Source organism: Phyllobates terribilis, unplaced genomic scaffold, assembly GCF_046119375.1.
Source record: "Phyllobates terribilis strain yellow unplaced genomic scaffold, ASM4611937v1 Scaffold_3__8_contigs__length_932513732, whole genome shotgun sequence".
In the NCBI taxonomy this organism is placed as follows: Eukaryota; Metazoa; Chordata; class Amphibia; order Anura; family Dendrobatidae; genus Phyllobates; species Phyllobates terribilis.
Window position 1 is genome coordinate 853463556 of NW_027362763.1, and position 23567 is coordinate 853487122.

The window sequence follows — 23567 nt, forward strand, 5'->3', positions numbered from 1 at the left end:
CTAAAAGAGACTTCAGGGTCATACAGAGCGCAGTGTGATTTGGTGAGTCTGCAGAGTGGTGAACTCAATAGAGAAACAGAATGGCACTCAATACTGGAGAAGGCAGCAGTGGGTGAGTATACTAACACACTGACACTACACTACACACAAATATACACAGATGAAGGGGGGAAATAAAAGTTCAGAAGGGAGGCTTCTTTATTATAAGTAGCTGCAAAGTTCATGGAAAGGCTTCTTTTTAAGTATCTGCTGCCACCTGCTGAAAGAGGTAGACATAACAATAGTGAAGAATATGATTTTTTTTATGTTTTGTTTTTTACAGATTCCAGGACATTTAATAATAAGACTGGAAAAATGTTGGGCCACTCCAACAAATGACCCTTCTCATCCTGTGCAGTACACATTCATCCAAGACAGGTGAGCTTAAAAAAAATGGACAGAATATTGGGGCATATTTATCAATACGTTTCCATTATCAGACATTGCAAATTTAGGGGCAGATTCATCAAAAAAACAGCTCTAGGAATTTGAATTAAAACTTTGCAAAGTTTTTGCTCAATTTGAAGTTGTGCAAATATGTTTCTTCTGGTGCCTTATTCATTGTTGCATTTATGCTTGTTTTTGTATAGTTTTAGTGTTTTGCACTTTTTTTTCTTTGTGCCATATTCATCTTTACATTTTAGCTTTTCTAATTCCATTTTATATTTGTCTGCCCGCTATTTTTTTTAGTTTAGTTTTTTTTTGTTTCATTTGGCCAGAGTTTAGGGTTTCCAAAAGATTTTGCCTTTTTCATCATTTGCGACTTTTTGAAAATTTGTCACAAATTTGCTCCAGTCCTCTCTTATAGTGATTTAATGTATGCCAGATATTTGTGATTGATTTTTGCACCATTTTATGAAACATGCAAATTTTTGAGCTAAATAGTCACAAAAAAGGTTAAAGACAAAAATAAAGACCATTTTTGACTTTGTGTAAAATTCATAAACTGTGTGCACTATTTTGAAGAATTTGCTACAAGAAAAACAGCAACGAATACCACAAGACAAGTGTTGGTGCTTCTATGCTGTCTCTGCCCACTTTTTGAAAAATGGATGGATCTCAGCCTGAAAAATTCTTCATAAATTATGACACAGAAACGTGTTGGAGTTTATTACTGATGGCACACGCCAGCTGAAAAATGCACCAAATTTAATGAATTGGCACATCTTACTCAAACTCATTCTGGGTCAAGATTGGCCTGAAAAAACGCTAGTCTCGAGGAAGTGGTCCATAACAATAGATCATTTTCAAATGTGCCATGGTTCAAACTGTTTTATAAATCTGTCTATATCAGTTGCCTTACTTTGTACCAGAAGATTTCACCACAATTTTGGCATTTCTTTTTGCATATTGGCCACACATCTTTATGACATACCATGACCCCTTTCAGTGAGCCCACACCCCTTGTCAAGTATGTTTTTATGAAATTTTGCAATTCAAAAGCAGATGGGATGTGAGAGCATTATGTTTTTTTTCGAGATAGAAGCAAAATGACCTAAATAACTACTGTAATACAGTAAATACCATATTATTTGATAAAAAAAGATGTCTGAATGTATGTATAAATTGCTTCCAAATAGAAGTTATGCTACAAGTGCTTCTCCCAAAATTAGAATATCATCAAAAAGTTAATTTATTTCAGTTCTTCAATACAAAAAGTGAAACTCATATATTATATAGAGTCATTACAAACAGAGTGATCTATTTCAAGTGTTTATTTCTGTTAATATTGATTATTATGGCTTACAGCCAATGACAACACAAAAGTCACTATCTCAGTAAATTAGAATAATTAATAAAAAACACCTGCAAAGGCTTCCGATGTGTTTAAAAAGGTCCCTTAGTCTGTTTCAACAGGCTCCACAATCATGGGGAAGACTGCTGACTTGACAGATGTCCAGAAGGCAGTCATTGACACACTCCACAAGGAGGGTAAGCCACAAAAGGTCATTGCTAAAGAAGCTGGCTGTTCACAGAGTGCTGTATCCAAGCATATTAATGGAAAGTTGAGTGGAAGGAAAAAGTGTGGTAGAAAAGGGTGCACAAGCAACCGGGATAACTGCAGCCTTGAAAAGATTAAGAAAAGGCCATTCAAAAATTTGAGGGAGATTCACAAGGAGTGGACTGTTGCTGGAGTCAGTGCTTCAAGAGCCACCAGGACATGGTCTACAAGTGTCGCATTCCTTGTGTCAAGCTACTCATGATCAATAGACAATGCCAGAAGAGTCTTACCTGGGCCAAGGAGAAAAAGACCTGGACTGTTGCTTAGTGGTCCAAGGTATTGTTTTCAGGTGAAAGTAAATTTTGCATTTCATTTGGAAATCAAGGTCCCAGAGTCTGGAGGAACAGTGGAGAGGCCACAATCCAAGCTGCTTGAGGTCTAGTGTGAAGTTTCCACAAACAGTGATGGTTTGGGGAGCCATGTCATCTGCTGGTGTAGGTCCACTGTGTTTTATCAAGACCAAAGACAGTGCAGCCGTCTGCCAGGAAATTTTAGAGAACTTCATGCTTCCCTCTGCCGACAAGCTTTTTGGAGATGGAAATTTCATTCTCCAGCAGGACTTGGCACCTGTCCACACTGCTAAAAGTACCAATACCTGGTTCAAAAACAACAGTATCACTGTGCTTGATTGGCCAGCAAATTCGCCTGACCTTAACCTATGGGGTATTGTCAAGAGGAATATGAGAGACACCAGACCCAACAATGTAGATGAACTGAAGGCTGCAATCAAAGCAACCGGGGGCCTCCAAAATACCTCAGAAGTGCCACAGGCTGATCGCCTCCATGCCACGTCGCATTGATGCAGTTCGATTTTGGTTCATTTTTTCCCTATAGGCTTTTAGGGGGAACCTGAAAAAAACACATGCAAAAAATTCAGTTATGTTTTCAGTGCAGAATCCTAAAAATGATGTACTAAAAAAACGCATCAAAAAAGAGGGAAAAAAAGCAGCCAAAACGCAATAATACAACAATCAAAGCAGATTGGTTTTGAATATTTTGGTGCAGACAACTGCAGAAAAACAGTTGAAGAAAATGTAATGATTTTGTAAGTAGGAACATGGTCTTAGTTAGTGGCATAACTAGAGTATGATGGGCCCCACTGCAAGATTTGGACTGGGGACCCCCTCCTGATTTTATATATACATACAGTGTAGAAAATAAGTATTTGATACAGTGATGATTTTGCAAGTTTTCCCACCTACAAAGAATGGAGAGGACTGTAATTTTTATTGTAGGTACACTTCAAATGTGAGAGACAGAATCTAAAAATGAAAACAAGTAAATCACATTGTATGATTTTTACATAATAATAATAATAATAATAATAATAGTTTATTTTTATAGCGCCAACATATTCTGCAGCACTTTACAAATTTTAGGGGGGACTTATACAGACAATACAGAATAAGCATATCTCATATCGAACGGAGTGAGGGCCCTGCTCGCGAGCTTACAGTCTATGAGGAAGTGGGGGAGACACAAAAGGTAAAAAGTACATATATTGTATAATGCAGCCTTGATATACTGAATAGGATAAATAATAATACATGGACTGGTCGCCAGCCAGTATGTGTGCAGTCCTGACAGAGGCTTTTATGTGCATGGTTGGTTTGAACCCGAAGTTGAAGAAGATTTTAATATGGGGGAAAGCTGGGATGGACAGAGTGTGTTTATGTGATACGCCAGTCTAAAGAAATGTGTTTTTAGGGTTCGCTTGAAACTGTGGGTATTGGGAATTAATCGAACTGTCCTGGGTAGTGCATTCCAGAGAATTGGCGCAGCACGCGAGAAATCTTGGAGACGGGAGTGGGAAGTTCGGATTATGGAGGATTTTAGTTTCAAGTCATTTGCAGAACGGAGGACACGTGTAGGGTGGTAGACTGAGACAAGGGAGGAGATGTAGGGCGGTGCTGAAGCATGGAGCGCTTTGTGGGTAAGCGTAATAAGTTTAAAACGAACTCTATATTGGATGGGCAACCAATGCAATGACTGGCACAGGGAAGAGGCATCGGTGTAGCGGTTGGCGAGGAATATGATCCTGGCTGCTGCGTTCAGGACGGATTGGAGAGGGGAGAGTTTAGTAAGAGGGAGACCGATCAGTAGAGCGTTGCAATAGTCAAGACGAGAATGAATAAGAGCGACAGTAAGAGTTTTTGCTGAGTCAAAGGTGAGAAAAGTCCTGATTCTTGAGATGTTTTTGAGGTGTAGATCACATGAACGAGCGAGTGATTTGATGTGAGGAGTGAAAGAAAGATCTGAATCAAAAATGACCCCAAGACAGCGGGCTTGTAGCTGGGGAGTAATGGTTGAGCCACAAACGGAGATGGCAATATCGGGCGCAGGTAGATTAATGGAGGGAGGAAAGACGAGTAGTTCAGTTTTTGACAGATTCAGTTTTAGGTAGAGGGAGGACATGATGTTAGACACAGCAGAAAGACAATCACTGGTGTTTTGTAGTAATGCAGGGGTGATGTCCGGAGCAGAGGTGTATAATTGGGTGTCATCAGCATAGAGATGGTACTGAAAACCGAATCTGCTGATTGTTTGTCCAATAGGAGCGGTGTATAAGGAGAAAAGAAGGGGGCCTAGGACTGATCCTTGAGGAACCCCGACAGTAAGAGGAAGTAGGGAGGAGGAGGAGCCGGCAAAAGACACAGAGAAGGAGCGGTCAGAGAGATAAGAGGAGAACCAGGAGAGAACCGTGTCCTTGAGGCCAATAGTGCGGAGCATAGTGAGGAGGAGCTGGTGATCCACAGTGTCAAATGCTGCAGAGAGATCCAGGAGAATCAGCAGGGAGTAGTGACCATTAGATTTAGCTGTTAGTAGATCATTAGAGACTTTAGTGAGGGCAGTTTCAGTAGAATGTAAAGAGCGGAAACCAGATTGTAAAGGGTCAAGAAGAGAGTTGTCTGAGAGATAGCGGATTAGACGGGAGTGGACCAGGCGTTCCAGGAGTTTAGAGATAAAGGGAAGATTGGAAACAGGTCTGTAGTTGGCCGTGCAGTTCTGGTCGAGGGATGGTTTTTTAAGTAATGGTTGTATGCTGGCGTGTTTAAAAGAAGAGGGAAAGATACCAGATGAGAGGGAAAGGTTGAAAATTTTAGTTAGGTGAGAGGTGACAGCTGGAGCAAGGGACTGAAGGAGATGTGAGGGAATAGGGTCGCTGGTGCAGGTGGTAGGGCGAGAAGATGCAAGGAGCCTGATCACTTCATCTTCCGTGACTGGTTCGAAGTCAGAAAATGAGCAAGATACAATGTGGCGGGGGGGAGCATGCATAACATTTGGGGATTGGGAGAAAATTTCCTGTCGGATATTGTCAATTTTTTCTTTGAAATAGTTAGCCAGATCGTCAGCGCTGAGGTCGGTGGTCGGGGCCTGTGCTGTTTGATTGAGGAGAGAATGAAACGTGTCAAAGAGTCGTTTAGGATTATTGGAAAGTGAGATGATGAGGTTGTTAAAGTAGGTTTGTTTGGAGAGGTGAAGCACAGAGTTATATGTTTTCAGCATAAATTTATAGTGGAGGAAATCTTCGGGCAGATTTGATTTTCTCCACAGCCGTTCAGCGCACCTGGAGTACCTCTGGAGAAGACGTGTTTGAGGCGTGTGCCAGGGTTGTCACCGTCTATGCCGAATTGTTCTTTGTGTAGGAGGTGCGGCTTCATCCAGGGCGCATAGCATTATTTTGTTATAATGCTTCAATGCAGATTCGGGACATGAGAGGGAGGAGATTGGGGCCAATGATGATTGCAACCTTTTTATAAATTTCTGGGTGTTAATGGCGCGTAAATTTCTATAAGTGTGGACGGTGGGAGTGTCTTGAGTAAAGTCACAGTTCTTGACAGAGAATGAAAGAAGATTATGGTCAGAGAGTGGAAGGGGAGAGTTAGTAAAGTCATGTACTGAGCAAAGCCGGGAGAAGATCAGGTCCAATGTGTTCCCGTCCTCATGTGTAGGAGAATTAGCAAGCTGTGAAAGGCCGAAGGAGGAGGTTAATGATAAAAGATGCGTGGCAGATGGGGAAAGAGGATCGCCAATTGGGATGTTAAAGTCTCCCATGATTATCGTGGGGATGTCGCAGGATAGAAAATTTGTAAGCCAGGCAGCAAAGTGATCCAGGAATTGACGGGGGGGACCTGGGGGGCGATAGACAACCGCCACTCGCAGGGAGAAGGGCCGGTAGAGTCTGACTGTGTGGGCCTCAAAGGACGGGAAGATAAGGGAGGGTACAGGGGGGATAACCTGAAAAGTACATTTTGTTGAAAGAAGCAGACCAACACCTCCACCTGATCTGTTGTCAGGTCGTGGGGTATGAGAGAAATGTAGGCCACCATAGGAGAGAGCTGCAGCGGCGGTGGTGTCCGACTGCTGGATCCAGGTTTCAGTGAGAGCCAGAAGGTTGAGGGAATTAGAGAGGAAAAAGTCATGGATGTAAGAGAGTTTATTACAAGCTGAGCGTGCATTCCAAAGGGCACAGTTGAATGAGACAGAAGATATGCAGGGAATATTAATGAGATTAGCAGGGTTTCTGAATGTAACAGGGAAAGAGTTAGTGTTATTATTACTGGAGGGTCCTGGGTTGGGAGAAATATCACCTGCGACTAATAGAAGGAAGATACAGAGAGTGAGCAGATGATTGAGTGATTTGTGAGAGCGTTTCCTGCGTTGTATGGTGGGAATGAATGGATCTGCATGGTATAATATTGTGAAGAGAGCATGACAACTGTACATAGGAGAAGAGAGGAGTGAGGGATTAATATGGATGAAGTGTGCCGCATTTGTGGGTGAACGGTGAATGTGGATGATTGTAGCAACCAGAGTATAAATGGCACAGATACAAATGGTGAATACTGTTTGCCAAAAAGATGACCTGGAAGCAAGTTTGTTTAATTGTCTTACCTGTCTCCTGCCCTGTCCAACTGCCATTTTCTAACTGCCAGGGCACTTTGCTAAATTATGGCACTTCGATAAAGTATGCATAAATGCTATATGCATAAATGCCCCCGCATAAATGCCTCCCCTTAACTAAGTCTCAATATATAGGGACGTATCTGCTTAGATCTGCACAGATTTAACTCATTAACAATCAATCACTAGCTTAAAAGACAACAGGAGACCATAAAGTGCAGGGAAAAAAAAAAAAAAAAAAACAGACTAGTAAACTCGGCATGGATCATAAACTCTTAAAGTAAGTGTGATGACCTTTAAGTATCATGGAATAAAAAAGCTAGAGGAGTGAAAAATATATACCAGAAATTGATAGGCAGAAATTGATAGGCTGCAGAGCATTGCATGGAGATATAATGCAGTTTTCAGGACAGATCACACAAGCAGTGAAAAATATATACCAGAAATTGATAGGCTGCAGAGCATTGCATGGAGATATAATGCAGTTTTCAGGACAGATCACACAAGCAGTGAAAAATATATACCAGAAATTGATAGGCTGCAGAGCATTGCATGGAGATATAATGCAGTTTTCAGGACAGATCACACAAGCAGTGAAAAATATATACCAGAAATTGATAGGCTGCAGAGCATTGCATGGAGATATAATGCAGTTTTCAGGACAGATCACACAAGCAGTGAAAAATATATACCAGAAATTGATAGGCTGCAGAGCATTGCATGGAGATATAATGCAGTTTTCAGGACAGATCACATAATTAATTAGCATTTTATTGCATGAAATAAGTATTTGATATAATAGAAAAACAGAACTTAATATTTGTTATTGAAACCTATGTTTGCAATTATAGAGGTCAGAAGTTTCCTGTAGTTCTTGACCAGGTTTGCACACACTGCAACAGAGATTTTGGCCCACTCCTCTATACAGATCTTCTTCAGATCTTTCAGGTTTCGGGGCTGTCGCTGGTCAACATTGAGTTTCATCTCCCTCTAAAGATTTTCTATTGGGTTCAGGTCTGGAGACTGACTAGGCCACTCCAGGACCTTGAAATGCTTCTTACGGAGCCACTCCTTAGTTGCCCTGGCAGTGTGTTTCGGGTCATTATAATGCTGGAAGACTCAGCCACGACCCATGTTCTATTCTCTTACTGAGGGATTGTTGGCCAAAATCTCGCTATACATGACCCCATCCATCTCCCCTTCAATATGGTGCAGTCATCCTGTCCCCTTTTGCAGAAAAGCACCCCGAAAGTATGATGTTTCCCCACCATGCTGCACGGTTGGGACGATGTTCTTGGGGTTGCACTCATCCTTCTTCCTCCAAACACAGTGAGTGGAGTTGATACCAAAAAGTTCTATTTTGGTTCCATCTGACGACATGACCTTCTCCCATGCCTCCTCTGGATCACCCAGATGGTCATTGGTGAACTTCAAACGGATCTGGATATGTTTTGGCATGAGCAGGGGGACCTCACGTACCTTGCAGGATTTCAATTCATGACGGTGTAGTGTGTTACTAATGGTAATGATTGAGACTGTGGTCCCAGCTCTCTTCAGGACATTGACCAGGTCCTCCCATGTAGTTCTGGCTGATTCCTGACCTTTCTCAGAATCATCCATACCCCACGAGGCGAGATCTTGCATGGAGCCCCCAGACCGGGGAAGATTGACAGTCATCTTGTGTTTCTTCCATTTTCTAATAACTGTGCCAACAGTTGTTGCCGTCTCAACAAGCTGCTTGCCTATTGTCCTGTAGCCTATCACAGCCTTGTGCAGGTCTACAATTTTGTCCCTGGTGTCCTTAGACAGCTCTTTGGTCTTGGCCATGGCTGAGAGGTTGGAGTGTGATTGACTGAGTGTGTGGACAGGTGTCTTCTATACAGGTAACGAGTTCAAACAGGTGCAATTAATACAGGAAATGAGTGCAAAGTAGGAGGGCTTCTTAAAGAAAAACTAACAGGTCTGTGAGATTTAGAATTCTTGCTGGTTAGTAGGTGATCAAGTACTTATTTAATGCAATAAAATGCAATTTAATTATTTAAAAATCATACAATGTGACTTTCTGGTTTTTATTTTTAGATTCTGTCTCACAGTTGAAGTGTACCTACGATAATAATTACAGTCCTCTCCATGCTTTGTAGATGGGAAAACTTGCAAAATTGGCAGTGTATCAAATACTTATTTTCCCTACTGTATGTATATATATGTCCCCCATCCTGGTATATAAGTCCCTCATCCAGGTATATATATGCCCTCCATCCTGGTATTTATTTCCCTCATCCTGGTATATACAGTAGGGGAAATAAGTATTTGATCCCTTGCTGTTTTTGTAAGTTTGCCCACTGACAAAGACATGAACAGTCTATAAATTTTAAGGGTAGGTTAATTTTAACATTGAGAGATAGAATATCCAAAAAAAAATCAAGAAAATCACATTGCATAAATTAGATAAATTTATTTGCATTTTGCAGTGAGAAATAAGTATTTGATCCCTCTGGCAAACAACACTTAATACTTGGTGGCAAAACCCTTGTTGGCAAGCACAGCAGTCAGACGTTTTTTGTAGTTGATGATGAGGGTTGCATACATGGGCGTACCCAGGATGAAAACTAGGGGGGGCAAAAAAAAAATCAAATACTCACCTCACGTCTCACCTGCTGCCGCTGCTCTGGACTCCTCAGTGTCGCCGGCCTCATCCCGCTCTGCGCTGTGGCTGCTCAGGAGAGAGCGCGGTGTAAAGACGTCACCGCGCCCTCTGACCTGAGACATCACAGTGCAGCAGCTGCGGAGGATGCAGGACCTGCTGCAGAGGCACGGGGAGAGGTAAGTATTGTGCCGGGGCCCTGAGCAAGCGGGGGGGAGCGGGCGCTGACGGTGAGGGGCCCCCCCACCTGCTCAGAGCCCTGACATTTGCCCGGGTGCGCCGGGTGTTGACGCCGGCCCTGGTGTGCGGCGTGCCTCCCTGCTTCTAGGGGGGGGCAGCTGCCCCTCCTGCCCCACGGTGGGTACGCCCATGGTTGCATACATGTCAGGAGGAATTTTGGTCCCCTCCTCTTTGCAGATCATCTCTAAATCATTAGGATTTTGAGGCTGTCGCTTGGCAATTCAGAGCTTCAACTCCCGCCATAAGTTTTCTATGGGATTAAGGGCTGGAGACTAGCTAGGCCAATCCATGACCTTACTGTGCTTCTTTTTGAGCCACTCCTTTGTTGCCTTGGCTGTATGGGTCATTGTCTTGCTGGAAGACCCAGCCACAACCCATTTTCAATGCTCTTAAAGAAGGAAGGAGGTTGTTGGCAAAAATCTCGCGATACATGACCCTATCCATCTTCCCTTCAGTACGGTGCTGTCGTCATGTCCCCTTTGCAGAAAAGCATCCCCAAAGTATAATGTTTCCCCCACCATGCTTCACGGTTGGGATGATGTTCTCATCCTTCTTCTTCCTCCAAACACGGCGAGTTGAGTTAATGCCAAAGAGCTCAATTTTTGTCTCATCTGACCACAGCACCTTCTCCCAATAACTCATAGAATCATCCATGTGTTCATTGGCAAACTTCAGACGGGCCTGCACATGTGACTTCTTGAGCAGGGGGACCTTGCGGGCACTGCAGGATTTTAAACCTTTGAGGTGTAATGTGTTACCAATGGTTTTCTTGGTGACTGTGGTCCCAGCTGCCTTGAGATCATTAACAAGTTGCCCCCGTGTAGTTTTAGGCTGATCTCTCACCTTCCTCATGATCAAGGATACCCCATGAGGTGAGATTTTGCATGGTGCCCCAGATCGATTGACAGTCATTTTGTATTTCTTCCATTTTCTTACTATTGCACCAACAGTCTCCTTCTCACCCAGCGTCTTTCTTATGGTTTTGGAGCCCATTCCAGCTTTGTGCAGGTCTATGATCTTGTCCCTGGAAAACAAAAACAGTTGGAGCCAATGGTGAAGAGCCTGAGGTTTGGGGGGGAAGAAGGGGGAGATGTTGTGACCACTCACCTGGTCCTGCTGTGCCAAAGAGCCCCGCACAACAAGGGAAAACGCTTCCAGGTGGGAGTCTGTATGATCACCGCAGCTTAACAGGGACTGCTGTAAGGAGTTTCTTCCTGCTTCAGCGGTCACATGACCGGGACCGTGTGACCGAAGTGGGCTTTCCACAATGACATCACGGCAGGTCCTGTAGTAAGCTAGTTGTAAACAGAGCAGCTTCCACCGCTCTCCACAAGGGAGATTAGCAATCAAGAAGGAAAGAATTGTGGGGTGTTAGGGAAGCGCTAGAACAACTAGACAGGGAATTAAGGTTATAAAACACAAACCTTTTATAGTTTAATACGCTCTCTAATGCCACAACGCATTTCAATGATTTTATGATCTTCTCCCTGACATCCTTAGAAAGCTCTTTGGTCTTGCCCATGTTGTAGAGGTTAGAGTCTGACTGATTAATTGAGTCTGTGGACAGGATTCTTTCATACAGGTGACTATGTAAGATAGCTGTCTTTATTGCAGGTAACAAGTTGATTAGGAGCGTCTAACTGGTCTGTAGGAGCCAGAACTCATAATGGTTTGTAGGGGATCAAATACTTATTTCTCACTGTAAAATGCAAATAAATGTATCTAATTTATACAATGTGATTTTCTTAATTTTTTGGGGGGATATTCTATCTCTCAATGTTAAAATTAACCTACCCTTAAAATTATAGACTGTTCATGTCTTTGTCAGTGGGCAAACTTACAAAGACAGCAAGGTATCAAATACTTATCCCCCCCCCCCTGTATATGCCACATCCTGGTATATGTCCCTTATCCTGGACCCCATCCTGCTATATATATCTCTCATCCTGGTACATGCCCACTGTTCTGCTGCTGTTCTTTAATGTATAGAAAAAAATAAACCATTATACTCACCAGGGGCGTACATAGACGTCATGAGGCCTCATAGCAGAAGTATAATGCACTCCCCATAGTCCTCCACATAGTATAATGCACTCTCCATATAGTATAACACACCCTCACGGTCCTCCATAGGCCACACTATTAGTATTTGATCAATATTCAGTCAGTATTTTTTCTCAGGAGTGGGAGCCAAAACCAGGAGTGGAACAATCAGAGAAAAGGTATAATAGAAACAAGTCACCAATTCTGCATTTATCACCCACTCCTGGTTTTGGCTCCCACTCCTGACAAAAAATACTGACCGAATACTGACCAAATACTGATAGTGGGGCCGTGGCCAAAGTCCTCCATATAGTATAGTGCACCTCCACAATCCTCCATATAGTATAATGCATCCCATAGTCCTCCATATATAGTATAATGCACCCTCCATAGTCCTCCATATATAACGCATAGCCCATATTCCTCCATATAGTATAATGCACCCCCATAGTCCTCCATATAGTATAATGCGCCCCCTATAGTCCTCCATATATTATAATGCGCCCCCTATAGTCCTTCATATATTATAATGCGCCCCCTATAGTACTTCATATAGTATAATGCGCCCCCCTTAGTCCTCCATAAAGTATAATGCATTCCATAGTCCTCCATATAGTATAATGCACTCCATAGTCCGCCATATAGTATAATGCACCCCAGTCCTCCATATAATATAATGCACCATCCATAGTCCTCCATATATAACGCAAAGCCTATAGTCCTTCATAGAGTACATTGCACAGCCCATAGTCGTCAATATAGTATAATGCACTGCCCATAGTCCTCCATATAGTATAATGCACCCCAATAGTCCTTCATACAGTGACGAGCAAAAGGGTAACAATGTTTTGAACTTTTGACTTTCAGGCTTCATATCTCACCATCCACTACTGCTTCGAACGTGAGACTACCACCATTTAATAGACAATTATCTTGGCTATCTCATACATAAATTTGACTTGCATCTATTTAGCAGTCAAATTTATGTATGAGATAGCCAAGATCATTGTCTATAAAATTATTGTAGTTTCACATTCGAAGCAGTATTGGATGGTGAGATATGGAGCCTGAAAGTCAAAAGTTCAGAGGTGGTGGAGGGGGGCGGACAGACATGCCCTGCTCTCAGCATTGCTTTTTGCAGCTCCTGTGTAGCAGAGATCAGAACTGAGTGTAATTTCAAACACTACCAGATCTCCTCTCATTGTAGTCAGTATGGGGGGAGGTGAGTACAACAGAGCTGAGTGTCATTACAAACAGTTCCAGATCTCCTCTCACCAAAGTATACCTTTGGGAGTGGGGTCAGAGCTGACAGAACTGTGAGAGAAGAGCTGCAACTGCAGAAGTGTTTGTAATGACACTTCGCTCTGCTCTATACCACATAGTAGCTGCAAAGACCAGCTATAAAATTATTTGAAAAAATTTTAAGGCACAGAATTCTGGACCTATGAAGAAAGGAGGCAGAAGGCCATATTCACAATGCTCCTTGTCAATACTGAACTGATTCTTTGTCCTATATCTTTATTTAAAACAGCTGTTCTCATGTATTTCTGGATGAGACCTTATCAATAATCATGAATGGAATGAGTGCTGAAGCCATGTTCAGGATTCAGATGTTCAAGTTTGTGGGTCTGGCCTACAACAACGTCTTCCTACATTGCAGTGTGCAGATATGTCACAACACAGAATCCATCTGCAAGCCAGTAAGCATTTGTATTCCTAGCTGTTCGGAGGCATAGAACATATCTGCTGTGAATTAAGGTGAATCTGTCTATTTCACCCCTGTATAGAACTGTACTAATCACAGAAGAGCCACCAGAGAGAGGAGAGACCTACCAGCTTCTCATACTGTGACCTATGGGCCAATTAAACTGAAGCTATCAGATGACGAAGCTGCTGATTCAGGTATTTTATTTTCAATTTTTGTATTTACGTTAAAGGTGTTTTCAGGACCAGGCATTTCTGCAGACACACTATCTGACTGCATCTTGCCTGATCCTATCAGTGTGCAATATCCACACTGTCAGGATTCTGCTCTGTATGCCTGCTGGACCGCTCGTCACATGACTGCTCCTATGTGATTTGAATAGTTGCGATCACATGCTGACAAGCTTCACTTACACTTGTCTCAGTAAAACATTTGAGAGAAGCAAGAAAAGATTCTAGTTAGTAACTGTAGAAAAAGAAATGGAGGGCACATCCCAAAATTCCCATATATTGATCTAATGCTGCTAGGCAAAAATTTGCAAAAATGAACAGGAGGTTCTTAGGCTAACATTCAGACTATTGATCAGACTGTATGAAGCACCTCTCAGTGCGTCCCTAATTCCTGACACCAGTAGTGGGAGCACCCCACACTGCAAGGCAAAGCCTCCACAGCTCCAGGCCATTGCACCCCACAGACACACCATCACAGCAGCAATGACCCCCACAATAGATCAATGTATGAATTTTAGGATGTGCAAGCCATGTCTTTTTCTACAGTTATAGATTCTAGTCTGTATGTGACCGTAAGTATGTAAATCACAGCGGTCATGTGATGACACTGTCAATGAGCGAAAACATGCATCACTATTTTGGGCCGGGGCTTCCAGATTTTTGCATCTGATTCATAAATTGCCTATTAAAAAGTCGCAACAATTTATCACAAATGTAGTCCAGTCCCCACCTGGAGTGAATTCATGTATGCTGGGTATTTTGGCTCAAAATTTTGTATCATTTTAGCAGAACATGTGACTTTTTGCACTAAAAAAAGTCACAAAACAGGTTAAAGGGAATCTGACAGCCTATACACTGCAGCCCAAAATAGTACACAGTATTCTGTGTGGCCGCACATGTATATGAAATTGTATTGTGTACATATTAAAAGAATTGCTTCAAAATGCATATATTTGGAGTGTCATGGTTTTTATATCTCTCAGACACCCACATACATGGAAATTTACTGGTCTAGGCGTTTCTCTATTCAAGGTCAAAGCTTTCTATATATCGGGTAGGATATTCACCATGCACAATTATATATGTGGTCATTTCACTTAGAAGATCTTCCTGATGTTTACAATCATGTATGTGAATGTTCGGCCATGATTTACAAACATTCATGTATCACTGGGTAACTGGCAAATATCTTAAGACCTGCACTAATCACGTTTATTAGACGTTCTTGCCTTTGCAACTTTAGAAACCCCAAGACTGCTTTTTTTCCACAAGTATCTGTCTATGCTCCACTGATTGTGGCTGGTAGGATACGGCCAGCTACATGCTGCCGAAACGTCACCTACTGTGATAGCCATTTGCAGCACAATTTCTTTTCACAATCATGTGGCTGCTGGACCCTCAAAGATGTGCAAAGTTTTGTCCACGCTGCCACCACAACGATTGGCCGTATCCACCGGCTGGGTTTTCACAGAGCATTTTATTGCAATTATGATGCATTTTTTGTGTTAAGATTATTAATTAGGTTAAAGGGGTATTCTCATCTCCAATAATAATAATAATAATAATTTTTATTTTTATAGCGCCAGCATATTCCGCAGCACTTTACAAATTTTAGGGGGGACTTATACAGACAATATAGAATAAGCATATTTCATATCGAAAGGAGTGAGGGCCCTGCTCGCAAGCTTACAGTCTATGAGGAAATGGGGAGACACAAAAGGTAGAATGAACATATATTGTATAATGCAGCCTTGATATACTATATAGGATTAATAATACATGGACTGGTCGTCTGCCAGTATGTGTGCAGTCCTGACCGAGGCTATTATGTGCATGGTTGGTATGAACCTGAAATTGAAGAAGATTTTAATATGGGGGAAAACTGGGACGGACAACTGGGATGGACAGATAGTGTGTGGAGGCGATACGCCAGTCTAAATAAATGGGTTTTTAGGGTCCGCTTGAAACTGTGGGTATTGGGAATTAATTGAACTGTCCTGGGTAGTGCATTCCAAAGAATTGCCGCAGCACGCGAGAAATCTTGGAGACGGGAGTGGGAAGTTTGGATTATGGAGAATTTTAGTTTTAAGTCACTGGCAGAAGGGAGGGCACGTGTAGGGTGGTAGACTGAGACAAGGGAGGAGATGTAGGCGGGTACTGAAGCATGGAGCGCTTTGTGGGTAAGCATGATAAGTTTAAATTGAACTCTATATTGGATGGGTAACCAATGCAATGACTGGCACAGGGAAGAGGCATCGGTGTAGCGGTTGGCGAGGAATATGATCCTGGCTGCTGCGTTAAGGACGGATTGGAGAGGGGAGAGTTTAGTAAGAGGGAGCCCGATAAGTAGAGAGTTGCAGTAGTCCAGACGGGAATGAATAAGAGCTACAGTAAGAGTTTTTGCCGAGTCAAAGTTGAGAAAAGTCCTGATTCTTGAGATGTTTTTGAGGTGTAGATGACATGAACGAGCGAGTGATTTGATGTGAGTAGTGAAGGAAAGATCTGAGTCAAAAATGACCCCAAAACAGCGGGCTTGTTGCTGGGGAGTAATGGTTGAGCCACAAACGGAAATGGCAATAACGGGCACAGGTAGGTTAGTGGAGGGAGGAAATACGAGTAGTTCAGTTTTTGACAGATTCAGTTTTAGACAGAGGGAGGACACAGCAGAAAGACAATCACTGGTCTTTTGTAGTAATGCAGGTGTGATGTCCAGAGCAGAGGTGTATAATTGGGTGTCATCAGCATAGAGATGGTACTGAAAACCGAATCTGCTGATTGTTTGTCCAATGGGAGCAGTGTATAAGGAGAAAAGAAGGGGGCCTAGGACTGATCCTTGAGGAACCCCGACAGTAAGGGGAAGGAGAGAGGAGGAGGAGCCGGCAAAAGACAGAGAGAAGGAGCGGTCAGAGAGATAGGAGGAGAACCAGGAGAGAACAGTGTCCTTGAGGCCAATAGTGCGGAGCATAGTGAGGAGGAGCTGGTGATCCACAGTGTCGAATGCTGCAGAGAGATCCAGGAGAATCAGCAGGGAGTAGTGACCATTAGATTTAGCTGTTAGTAGATCATTAGAGACTTTAGTGAGGGCAGTTTCAGTAGAATGTAAAGAGCGGAAACCAGATTGTAAAGGGTCAAGAAGAGAGTTGTCTGAGAGATAGCGGATTAGACGGGAATGGACCAGGCGTTCCAGGAGTTTAGAGATAAAGGGAAGATTGGAAACAGGTCTGTAGTTGGCCGTGCAGTTCTGGTCAAGGGATGGTTTTTTAAGTAATGGATGTATGCTGGCATGTTTAAAAGAAGAGGGAAAGATACCAGATGAGAGGGAGAGGTTGAAAATTTTAGTTAGGTGAGTGGTGACAGCTGGAGCAAGGGACTGAAGGAGATGTGAGGGAATAGGGTCACTGGTGCAGGTGGTAGGACGAGAAGATGCAAGGAGCCTGATCACTTCATCTTTCGTGACTGGTTCGAAGTCAGAAAGTGAGCAAGATACAATGTGGCGGGGGAGAGCATGCATAACGTTTGGTGATTGGGAGAACATTTCCTGTCGGATATGGTCAATTTTTTCTTTGAAATAATTGGCCAGATCGTCAGTGCTGAGGTCGGTGATCGGGGCCTGTGCTGTTTGATTGAGGAGAGAATGAAACGTGTCAAAGAGTCGTTTAGGATTATTGGAAAGTGAGATTATGAGGTTGTTAAAGTAGGTTTGTTTGGAGAGGTGAAGCGCAGAGTTATACAGTACAGACCAAAAGTTTGGACACACCTTCTCATTTGAAGATTTTTCTGTATTTTCATGACTATGAAAATTGTACATTCACACTGAAGGCATCAAAACTATGAATTAACACATGTGGAATTATATACTTAACAAAAAAGTGTAAAACAACTGAAAATATGTCTTATATTCTAGGTTCTTCAAAGTAGCCACCTTTAGCTTTGATGACTGCTTTGCACACTCTTGGCATTCTCTTGATCAGCTTCAAGAGGTAGTCACCGGAAATGGTCTTCCAACAATCTTGAAGGAGTTCCCAGAGATTCTTAGCACTTGTTGGCCCTTTTGCCTTCATTCTGCGGTCCAGCTCACCCCAAACCATCTCGATTGGGTTCAGGTCTGGTGACTGTGGAGGCCAGGTCATCTGGCATAGCACCCCATCACTCTCTTTCTTGGTCAAATAGCCCTTACACAGCCTGGAGGTGTGTTTGGGGTCATTGTCCTGTTGAAAAATAAATGATGGTCCAACTAAACGCAAACCGGATGGAATAGCATGCCACTGCAAGATGCTGTGGTAGCCATGCTGGTTCAGTATGCCTTCAATTTTGAATAAATCCCCAACAGTGTCACCAGCAAAGCACCCCCACACCATCACACCTCCTCCATGCTTCATGGTGGGAACCAGGCATGTAGAGTCCATCCGTTCACCTTTTCTGCATCGCACAAAAGATCTCAAATTTGGACTCATCAGACCAAAGCACAGATTTCCACTGGTCTAATGTCCATTCCTTGTGTTCTTTAGCCCAAACAAGTCTCTTCTGCTTGTTGCCTGTCCTTAGCATTGGTTTCCTAGCAGCTATTTTACCATGAAGGCCTGCTGCACAAAGTCTCCTCTTAACAGTTGTTGTAGAGATGTGTCTGCTGCTAGAACTCTGTGTGGCATTGACCTGGTCTCTAATCTGAGCTGCTGTTAATCTGCGATTTCTGAGGCTGGTGACTCGGATAAACTTATCCTCAGAAGCAGAGGTGACTCTTGGTCTTCCTTTCCTGGGGCGGTCCTCATGTGAGCCAGTTTCTTTGTAGCGCTTGATGGTTTTTGCAACTGCACTTGGGGACACTTTCAAAGTTTTCCCAATTTTTTGGACTGACTGACCTTCATTTCTTAAATTAAAGATGGCCACTCATTTTTCTTTACTTAGCTGCTTTTTTCTTGCCATAATACAAATTCTAACAGTCTATTCAGTAGGACTATCAGCTGTGTATCCACCTGACTTCTGCACAACATAACTGATGGTCCCAACCCCATTTATAAGTCAAGAAATCTCACTTATTAAACCTGACAGGGCACACCTGTGAAGTGAAAACCATTTCCGGTGACTACCTCTTGAAGCTCATCAAGAGAATGCCAAGAGTGTGCAAAGCAGTCATCAAAGCAAAAGGTGGCTACTTTGAAGAACCTAGAATATAAGACATATTTTCAGTTGTTTCACACTTTTTTGTTAAGTATATAATTCCACATGTGTTAATTCATAGTTTTGATGCCTTCAGTGTGAATGTACAATTTTCATAGTCATGAAAATACAGAAAAATCTTTAAATGAGAAGGTGTGTCCAAACTTTTGGTCTGTACTGTATGTTTTCAGCATAAATTTATAATGGAGGAAATCTTCGGGCAGATTAGATTTTCTCCACAGCCTTTCAGCGCACCTGTAACACCGCTGGAGAAGACATGTTTGAGGTGTGTGCCAGGGTTGTCGCCGTCTATGCCGAATTGTTCTCTGTGTAGGAGGTGCGGCTTCATCCAGGGCACATTGCAATGTTTCGTTATAAAGCTTCAGTGCAGAGTCAGGACATGAGAGGGAGGAGATTGAGGCCAATGATGATTGCAACTTTTTCCTAAATTTCTGAGTGTTAATGGTGCATATATTTCTATAAGTGTGGAAAGTGGGGGGGGGTCTTGAGTAGAGTCACAGTTCTTGACAGAGAATGAAAGAAGATTATGGTCAGACAGTGGAGGGGGAGAGTTAGTAAAGTCATGTACTGAGCAAAGCCGGGAGAAGATCAGGTCCAATGTGTTCCCGTCCTCATGTGTAGGAGAATTAGCAAGCTGTGAAAGGCCGAAGGAGGAGGTTAGTGATAAAAGGTGAGCGGCAGATGGGGAAAGAGGATCGCCAATTGGGATGTTAAAATCTTCCATGATTATTGTGGGGATGTCGCAGGATAGAAAATTTGGAAGCCAGGCAGCAAAGTGATCCAGGAACTGACGGGAGGGATCTGGAGGGCGATAGACAACGGCCACTTGCAGGGAGAAGGGCCGGTAGAGTCTGACTGTGTGGGCCTCAAAAGAAGGGAAGATAAGGGAGGGTACTGGGGGGATAACCTGAAAAGTACATTTTGTTGAAAGAAGCAGACCAGCACCTCCACCTGATCTGTTGTCAGGTCTCGGAGTATGAGAGAAGTGTAGGCCACCATAGGAGAGAGCTGCAGCGGCGGTGGTGTCTGACTGCTGGATCCAGGTTTCAGTGAGAGCCAGAAGGTTGAGGGAATTAGAGAGGAAAAAGTCATGGATGTAAGAGAGTTTATTACATGCTGAGCGCGCATTCCAAAGGGCACAGTTGAATAGGACAGAAGATATGCAGGGAATATTAATGAGATTAGCAGGGTTACTGAATGTAACAGGGAAAGAGTTAGTGTTATTACTGGAGGGCCCTGGATTAGTAGAAATATCACCTGCGACTAAGAGAAGGAAGATACAGAGAGTGAGCAGATGGTTGAGTGATTTGTGAGAGCGTTTCCTGTGTTGTATGGTGGGAATGAATGGATCTGTGTGGTATAACATTGTGAAGAGAGCATGACAGCTGTACATAGGAGAAGAGAGGAGAGAGGGGTTAATATGGATGAAGTGTGCAGAATTTGTGGGAGAACGGTGAATGTGAATGATTGTAGCAGCCAGAATGTAAATGGCACAAATACAAATGGTGAATACTGTTTGCAAAACAGATGACCTGGAAGCAAGTTTGTTTAATTGTCTTGCATGTCTTACCTGTCTCCTGCCCTGTCCAACTGCCATATCTAACTGCCGAGACACTTTGATAAATTATGGCACTTTGATAAAGTATGCATAAATGCTATATGCATAAATGCCCCCGCATAAATGCTGCCCCTTGACTATGTCTCAATATATAGGGGTGTATCTGCTTAGATCTACACAGATTTAACTCGTTAGCAATCAATCAACTAGCTTAAGACAACAGGAGACCATAAAACTGCAGAAAAAAAAAACAGACTGGCAACTCAACATGGATCATAAACTGTTAAAGTAAGTGTGATGACCTTAAAGTATCATGGATTAAACAACGTAGATGAGTGAGATATATATACCAGTGATTAGCTGCAGAGCATTGCAAGTAACATGGAGATACAATGTAGATTTCAGAAGAGATTACACAGAGCAGTAAGATCCTATCCCAATATGTAGTAGGTGTAATAATAATAATATTAGCAAATACCTCCAATTAGAAATGTAGTATAGTATTTTTGATTCGCTATGCCACTTATCTCATGTGCAGGCAATACAGGACCTAAGGTATCCACGGTTACGACCACTAGCAGCTAGCTAACTGTCACTTTATCAGTGGACATAACCATGGATACCTAAGGTCCTGCAATACCTGCACATAAGGAAAGAGACATAGTGAATCAAAAATACTATACTACATTTCTAACTGGAGGTATTTGCTAATATTATTATTATTACACCTACTACATATTGGGATAGAATCTTGGAGATGGGAATACCCCTTCAAGTTCACACTAGCACTGAGCTTTTATGACCAGTCACATCCATAAATTACAGACATAACTGGCACCCGTGTGCTTGATCGCATACCAGACAGGTCCAAGAGCTGCCTGTTATTTACATGCACTAGTCTGGTCTGTAATTCAGACTAGCTCATGCTGTGTTTTTTTCCATGCATACCTAAGGACTGTGCAGAAAATAGCCCATGTACACCAGCACAAAGGCTAACATTTGTTCATGTGCTATCCATTACTACATGGACCAAAAGTATGCTTGTGTAAACTTAGTCTTAGGCCATGTTCACACATTTAGTATTTGGTCAGCATTTTACATCAGTATTTGTAAGCTAAAATCAGGAGTGGACCAATCAGAGGAAAAGTATAATAGAAACACGTCACTACTTCCTGCAGAATTGGTGACGAGTTTCTATTATACTTTTCCTCTGATTGTTCCCCTCCTGATTTTGGCTTACTGTTACACGAATGCCACTAGGTTCAGAAAGGGCGAGACGGGTTTCATGAATTCTTCGGAATCCTGGGGGAACAGTTTCTCAGGGTGACCATAGGCTGCAGCTTCTCTCAGGCACACAATAAATTCAGTTGCTGACCAGACATATCTGACAAGAGTCTTTTTCAACAGTTTAAACAGTGGAATTTAATCTGAAGCACAGCCAGTGCAATTCAGGGATATTAAAGCAACAATCTTCATTACAGTACAGTCTGAATTTCTTGGGCAACCGGCTCCAGTAACAATACAGTAGTTTCTTCACAAGGCACAGTATTACAGTCTCTTCAGTAGCATAATTCAGCATAGATTAGAACTCTTAGCAGCACACTTCTATGCATACACAACCACAGGCTTTTCCTTCACAAGGACACAATACTACACAGCATTCTTTATCCTGCATGGAGATGGAGGAGGGGGAGGGTTTGATGAGGGAGATGATTCCTGTGACACCATTCCTTCCAGTCCTTATCTTCCTACCCGATAATACTCTGCACTGTTAGTTCAGGGAGTTTATCTGACCTGTGTTTAGTTTCTCTCTTGATCTGAATCCTGTTCAGTTGCCTTCTGTCAGATCAAGGTAACACACCACCTTTCTCTTCGGCTTCAGCCAGACTAGCATAACAAGTTCCTTACAATCCCCCTGGGGCTCTGCTAAAACACTCCCTGTCTCCTGTGACTGTGTTAACCCCTCTAGTTGCTGGATGCTTCTCAAGCACAACACTTCCTGTCTCCTGTGCTTGTCTTATTTGTAACATTTGCTAGATTCTTTGGAAGCAACAGCAGTACATCTGCATGTCACACTCTGCCCTTCTTTTTGAATGTCGTCCTCGACATTCGTCCTAACTGGTCAGTCTGACCAATTCTGAGACAGCGGTGAAAGTTGAGTAACGTTATATACAAATTGGCATAACATTTATAAAAATTTATAACAACCTATTCTACAACCTTTTTCTTGTAGTACTCCTGTTAGAAATAAACAATTAACACAATCAGTGTCTCTTCAGCTGAAGCTTTTTGTACGTCTTCAACCAGCTCTCTCTCTCACTAGGCCTTGACAGTTCTTTATTTCTACAAAGTCTTTTAAGGAAAATAAAAGCATGAAAACAAGTCTTTCCACCAGGCAACATCTTCCATACTGCCTCTCGGTGGTGAATACCACTCCAGTTGGCTTACCTGTTTCCAGTCGACAGTCCTTGGCACTTGACTCGGTTCACCAAGTGTCTCATATGTCAGCATCACGGGCCTCCTCTATTCTCAAGTCGACATCCTTCTGGTGGGTTGTTCCTCAGATACCATGGGATCTTCGGTCACAGGAGTTTCCCGTGCTTCCTCAGATGATCCTTGAACTGCCCCTGTAAGTTCCTGTACTTCTCTTGAATCGTCCGTTTCCACTTGGTCTGGTAATTCTGCTTCTCCCGAGTGTTGATCGGTCTCTCCAGTGACCGGTGTTCGATCATCAGATCTGAATTGGACTTCATCTGTACTCCTTGGTACAAACTCTAGAGCCTCGGGACTTCGTTCACTCTCTTGAGGATGGTACATCCCTCTCCTTGCTGGTTTGAGAAATACAACGGTGTGCTCTTCTTCATCGGAACTTTCAAAGGTGACTATCCACCACTGGAGCTTCAATCTGTGGTGGTCTCTTAGTCGATCTCGGTTGATGTCGGTCTGCTTCTGGGAAGTCTTGTTGTGGTTGGAGATAATCACAGGGTAGTAATAAATTCCGATGGACTATTCTGGTTTTCTTG

At 42.8% G+C, this 23567-nt stretch overlaps 1 long non-coding RNA gene across 1 annotated transcript; it reads right to left on the reverse strand.

The window, feature by feature from the left end:
* Positions 1 to 1867: 1867 nt before the first annotated feature.
* Positions 1868 to 11071, reverse strand: LOC141258375 (uncharacterized). Its single transcript, XR_012318310.1, has 3 exons — positions 10938 to 11071; positions 10674 to 10854; positions 1868 to 2890 (listed from the first exon to the last, which is right to left on the reverse strand). It is a non-coding gene; the product is annotated as an uncharacterized lncRNA (long non-coding RNA).
* Positions 11072 to 23567: the final 12496 nt, after the last annotated feature.